Source organism: Protopterus annectens, chromosome 13.part0 (assembly GCF_019279795.1).
Source record: "Protopterus annectens isolate FY-2018-M chromosome 13.part0, PAN1.0, whole genome shotgun sequence".
Lineage (NCBI taxonomy): Eukaryota > Metazoa > Chordata > Ceratodontiformes > Protopteridae > Protopterus > Protopterus annectens.
This window is the reverse complement of record NC_056747.1, coordinates 436,371,363-436,377,362: the sequence shown is the minus strand read 5'-3', so window position 1 is coordinate 436,377,362 and position 6,000 is coordinate 436,371,363.

Here is a 6,000-nt window from a genome sequence, read left to right as displayed (position 1 = left end):
GTAGTTGCATCCAAATATATCTGCCACCATACTTCCTTGTAACTCAACAAGGTTTTGTGATCACCTCCCCTAGGGTCTGTGTTGATTATGTCTAAAATGGCAAATTTAAATTGATGTAATTCTCCTTTCTTCTCAATATGTCTATATAGTGCATTTGTGGTGTATTTTGTTCTTATACTATATGTATGATCATAAATCCACTTTTTAAAACGTCTTTCTGCCTTACCTATGTAAAAACTGGTGCATGCACTACACTTTGCCATATACACAAGCATTTTTGTATTACAGTTTCCTTGCTTGAATCTAACTAATGTCTTAGATCCATTGTCTAAACCAATTTTATCAATTTCCAATACGTAAAAGCATGCACCACATTTCTTACTATGTGTTGTAAATCCTTTCTTAATGGTCTTTGCCCCTCCAGAATGTTGTTCTAAATATTTCTTCATGTTCCATCCTATTTTGTAAATAAAATTAGGTTTAGTACCCTACCATGATGTCTAACAATGTAGAATCACCTGTCATCAGATACCAATATTTATGTAATATATTCATCACTTCCTTGGCTGCTAAGTTATACTGCATGATGAAAGATCTTTGATATAAGCCTGTCACAGAATTATTAGTGTTATGTCCAAAATTCTGACATGATTTAATCCCTATCCCAGTTCCTAATAGAGGCTTGTATTTAATACCCCACTCCTGATTAACATATTGTACAACATTTTGCATATGTTGGGGATAGCCTCTTTGTTGAAATAACTCTGTTATAAATTTCAATTCCTCTAACATGTTGTTGTATTCAGATGTCATCTGTGCAGCTCGAATGCACTGTCCTTTAAATATGTTATATTTAACTTTATCTGGATGACAACTACTGTATTCCAAATAATCATTGGAGAAAGTACTTTTCCGATATATTTTGGATTTTAATCTTCCTTCCTGAGGGTAAATATAAGTATCAAGGTAGGCCAAGCCTTCATAACTTTGTGTTTAGGTGAATTTCAAATATTCACTGCTGTTATTGAGAAATTGTATGAAAGCCTGACATTTCTCCATGTTGTCTTGCCATAATATATAAATATAGTCCAGAAATCTGGAGTAATGTTTGATACACTTGAAATGTTCACTGGGGAACAATTGGGAATCTTCCCAATCAAGCATGACCAGGTTGGCAAATAGGGGAGAACAAGCTGCTCTCATAGCTATCCCCCTGGTCTGCTTGAAATGCTCCCCCTCAAAATAAATGTAGTTGTTGTCAAGTACAATGGACATAAACTCCAAAATTAAACTTACTTCATCCCAACTGAAATTGGTATGTTTAATAATACTGTTGCTGAAAGCTTCTAACCCTGCTTGTTTAGGGATGCATGAAAAGAGATCAATTACATCTATAATAACAAACATAACTCCTTCTTTCACTGCATCAACAGGATATATACTTAAAAACTCCCATGAGTATTTCGCCATGTGGGATACTGAGTTGTATATGTGTTTTAACCTAATGTCAATAAACTTAACCTAAAGGGAAAGTTTTAGATTTACTGCCTGATATGATAGGTCTAAATGGGGGGTCTGAGGTGTCCTTATGTACTTTAGGTATGCCTACCAAAGTGGTAAGTCTAGGATGTTTTACCTTTAAATAATTGTAGGTATTACTGGTTATTCTACCATCAATGAAAGATTCTTCCAAATATGAATCTATTCTTTGGTAGGCTATATTGATCACATTAATAGCCACTGGTTCATAATTGCCTGAATAGTAGAGAATATCATACATCTTTTAGTGTATTCAATACTGTCATAAATGACCACCCCTTCCACTTTGTCAGGCTTCATCACCCTAATGTTATAATCCCTTTGTAAATCTTTTAATGTCTTCCCTTCATCCTTAGTTAGGTTGCTAATAAATGTAGTCTTTCTGAATTTATTATACATCTGATATATTTCCCTTGTCACTATTTTCTCATACGTGTCCACTGTGGGGTAACTGAGAGGGATGTATGTACTATTTTTCCTTAACATATCAACAGTATTTCTGTTATTGTTTGTATGAGTTTGATGTTTGTCTTTAAACAATACAGCTAGATTCATAGGTTCATAGGTTCATAGGTTTATACTAGGCTATCTGCCCTAAGGCATTTATAAGCCTAGCCCAAAGTTTTGTGGCTTACGCCACCCCTTATATGAAAAAATACTGTGCCCATTAGTTTGTTGTGCCTCTGTCCAGCAGTGACACAGAGATGATTCCCAGGGTAAACCTACGATCTCCCATCCACAGGTCAAGATTTCTCTTGAACAGAGCCAGCGAGGTGCTCTGCCTCACATGGACCGGGATTTTATTCCACAGCATAGGGAGTGTCTGAGTGATAAATCTATCCCTCCAGCACGTCCTATTTATATCCGTGCTAAGGTTTAAGTCACTTGCTCTAGTGGTTTTGGTGGATTTGGATTTTTTGTGGTGGAGCATGTCCATTAATTCCGGGTTGGACATGGCCTTCCTTGTATGTCAGGCACATGTCACCTCTGAGCAGACGGTATGCGACTGAATAGAGCTGGAGTTTCTTCAATCTGGCAGCATATGACAGATTTTGGAGTCCCTTTATCCTTTTGGTGAGGAACTTTTAGGGTCTCTCCAATTGCTGCAGATGTCGGGTGAGATACATCCCGAATGGGGCATTGTACTCGATCATTGGTCTCATAAGTGAAGAGTACAGGGGAACAATGACCTCACTAGATCTGGATGTGAATCCCTTCATGATCAGGTGGGCAATGTAGAAGGTCTTTCTAACCACTTTAGCAATGTGAGTGTCAAAAGAAAGGCCACTGTCAACCTGGGTCCCCAGGTCCCTGATAACCTCTTCTGTGCTTAGTGGATTGCCACCTATATGGTAGCTTGGGGTTACCTTGTTTTTCCTGAAGGGTATGACTATACATTTTTTGGCGTTTAACTTCAGGCCATGGCTCTGGCACCAGCTATCTTTTTCCGTGAGTCCCTTCTGAAGGATATCCGTGTCCGATGCACTTTCCACTATGGTGCCCAGTTTGCAATCGTCTGCAAACTTTGTCAGCCAAAGTCCTCCCATGTCGGCCTGTACTTCTGAGAAGTAGATGCTGAACAATAGGGGGCCAAGGACCGAGCCCTGTGGGACACCACTTGTGACCGGCTTGGAGTCTGACATAGCACCAGCAACTCTAACCCTGTGGGTTCTGTCCTTAAGCCAGTTTGCAACCCATCTTGTGACATATGGGTTTACATTTAAGCTGGTAAGTTTTTCTACAATACCCGAGTGGGGTATTGTGTTGAAAGCCTTTGCAAGGTCAAGGTAGGCTGTATGGACTGCCTTTCCCTCATCAATGGCCTTGGTGACTGTTTCGAAGAAGTTGACCAAGTTCAAAAGGCATGATCTGCCCTTGACGTGGCCAAACTGGGTCGGGTCCAATGTCTGCAAGTCCCCTATATCTTTGTTTATGAGCTCCATTATGATCCTCTCCATAGCTTTGCAAACTAGACTTGTTAAGCTTATGGGGCGGTAATTACCAGGGTCCGTAGAGGCACCGCCTTTGTGGAGTGGGACCACAGTTGCCGTACGCCACTCCTTGGGCACGTATCCTGTGGTAAGGCTGAGATTAAACAGCTGCCTTATGTGCGGGTTTAATTCCTCATTTAGCTTGTGTAGCACACAGCCGGGGACACCATCCGGTCCCATTGATGCTGTGTTTTTAGCTTTAGAGAGAGCAGCTTTCACCTGCGCATTTGAGATGTCTGGAAGGCTACACTCGCTGGGATAGTTATCTCTCCTTTAGGGGAGCGGGGTGAAGTTTGCACTGAACCTGTCTGCCAGTATGTTGGCAATGTCTGTGGGTTCAGTGATTTTTGTATCATTTTGGACTAATTCTGAGCATATCTGGGAGTTTCCACCCAGGTTCCTAACATAGCTGAAAAAGGCCTTATGATTGTCCTTTGAATCCATGACAATTTTTCTCTCAAAATTGGCCTTAGTTGATTTTATGAGTGCTCATATTTTTTTACTAATAATGATCAGGGGTGACTTCCTTTTTATGGATTTTGTTCTATCATGTAATAGCTTTCTCCTCTTATTGTAAAGTTTGTTAATGGCTGGGGTTCACCAGACTGTACTTTTGCCCTTTGTGGAAAGAGTCTTGGTTTTATTTGGGATTGCCTGATCCATGCAGTCCTGGAGGTGTTCATAGAAGGCATTTGTAAGGGCTTCCGCAGCTTGGGTTGTGGTTTCCACTGGCTCAGGGGCCTTGAAGGATACCACACCAATCTTGAGTAGTGTGAAGTTTGCTTTAGAGAAGTTCTTCACTGTGGTCTTTTTTGTTTGGGGTGGGGCGGGATGTGGATTTCCAGTGAGATTAGTTTATGATCAGATCTCACCAATGAGGGATATACTTCGGTGTGGAGCATTTTGTCCCCATGTTTGTGATAATGAGATCTAGTATATTTTCTCCTCTCATGGGAACAGTGACTAGCTGTTCCATGGCATTTGAATTTATGAACTCCAGGAACCGTTGGGCTAGAAAGTTAGGGCTTGAGTAATGTTCCCAGTCTATATTCGGGTAGTTGAAGTCACCCAATATGATGGTGTTTGGAGATACATTTATACCCTCCAGTGTCTTCAGGAAGGCTGTGTGGGGTTCCTGAGTTTGAGAGGGTGGCCTGTAGCATGCTACAATTTGTAGAGCAGTTTTGCCTATGATTAGTTGCACCTGGATGGTTTCCGAAGCTTCGTGCGTTGCCACCAACCTGGAGGTGTGGGTATCCTTTATGAATATGCATACACCCCCTCCTTTTGTGGTGTGGTCCGGGTTTTGCAGCCGGAACGCATGATATGAGGTAAAACCTAATAGTGCCGGGGTGCTCTCAGGAGCCTTGAACTAGGTTTCAGTTACAGCACAGACATCGGTGTTCTCCATACTGAGAAGGGCCTCGAGTGCGTGCATTTTGAGATTTAGACTTCTGGCATTGAGCAGCATTTCCCTCAGTTTCTTCCCATTTTTGTTTTCTAGGGTGGTAGGTTTAGAATTTGAGCCTTGCCTAAAAAAGGCACTATGGGGGTGGCAAGAGCCTTAGCCAATATCCGGAATCCCAGGGGTGACAGGTGCAAGCCGTCCCTTGCGAAGCAGCGTGGCTTGTCAAGCATGTCATCCCAGGCAATCAGACACTGGATCCCCTTTGAATGACACCAGACATTAAGCCAATTGTTAAAGCTGATCATCTTGTCTCTATATTGTGGCATCATTCTTGGTGAAGGAAGGATACTGCTCAGGGTCAGGGTCATACCTGCCTGGGCTACATAATCAGAGAGCTCCTCTATGTCTCTTTTCATGTAGTCCAGGGAGGTATGTCTCAGGTCATTCACACCAGTATGGACAATGACTGTGTCATATTTGTACTTGCTGTGGAGTGACCCGAGGGCTTGTGTTATGTGGCAGATTCTAGCGCCCGATAGGCAGCTTACTGTGACCCTCTCCTTGTTCAGCCTGGTGAGTGGGACATCAGTGTGTCTGACTATGGAGTCACCTATGACAAGTATGTTTGGTGTTCTATTTGGCCTTAAGGGCTGTGACTGCTTTGCACACTGATTTTGTGGTTTATGTGTTGCTTGTGGGGTGTCTTGAGGTAGCAGTTGTTTGGGTGTCTGCTTTGGAGGCCTCTGCTGTTTAGGTAAATTTTTACTCAGATCCTCCAAGTATGTCTTTGTGTGTTTATGTGTTTGATTCAGTGGTGTGGTAGCATTATGTGAGGCTGGTTTTGTGGTGTGTGTAGTTGCCTTCTCCTCCTGTCTGGTCTTGCCAGTCCTGAGTTGAGAGAGCTCAGCCTCCAGTTTGGCTAAATAGCTGCATCTCTCGCAAGTATTTGTGTTATGTGGGAGGGGGAGAGGGTTGTCTGTGTACATGAGGCAGTTATAACATTGCCTCAAGATTCCCAGATTCACCAGCTGGACCGGAGAGGAGATTGACAACTGACCTTTG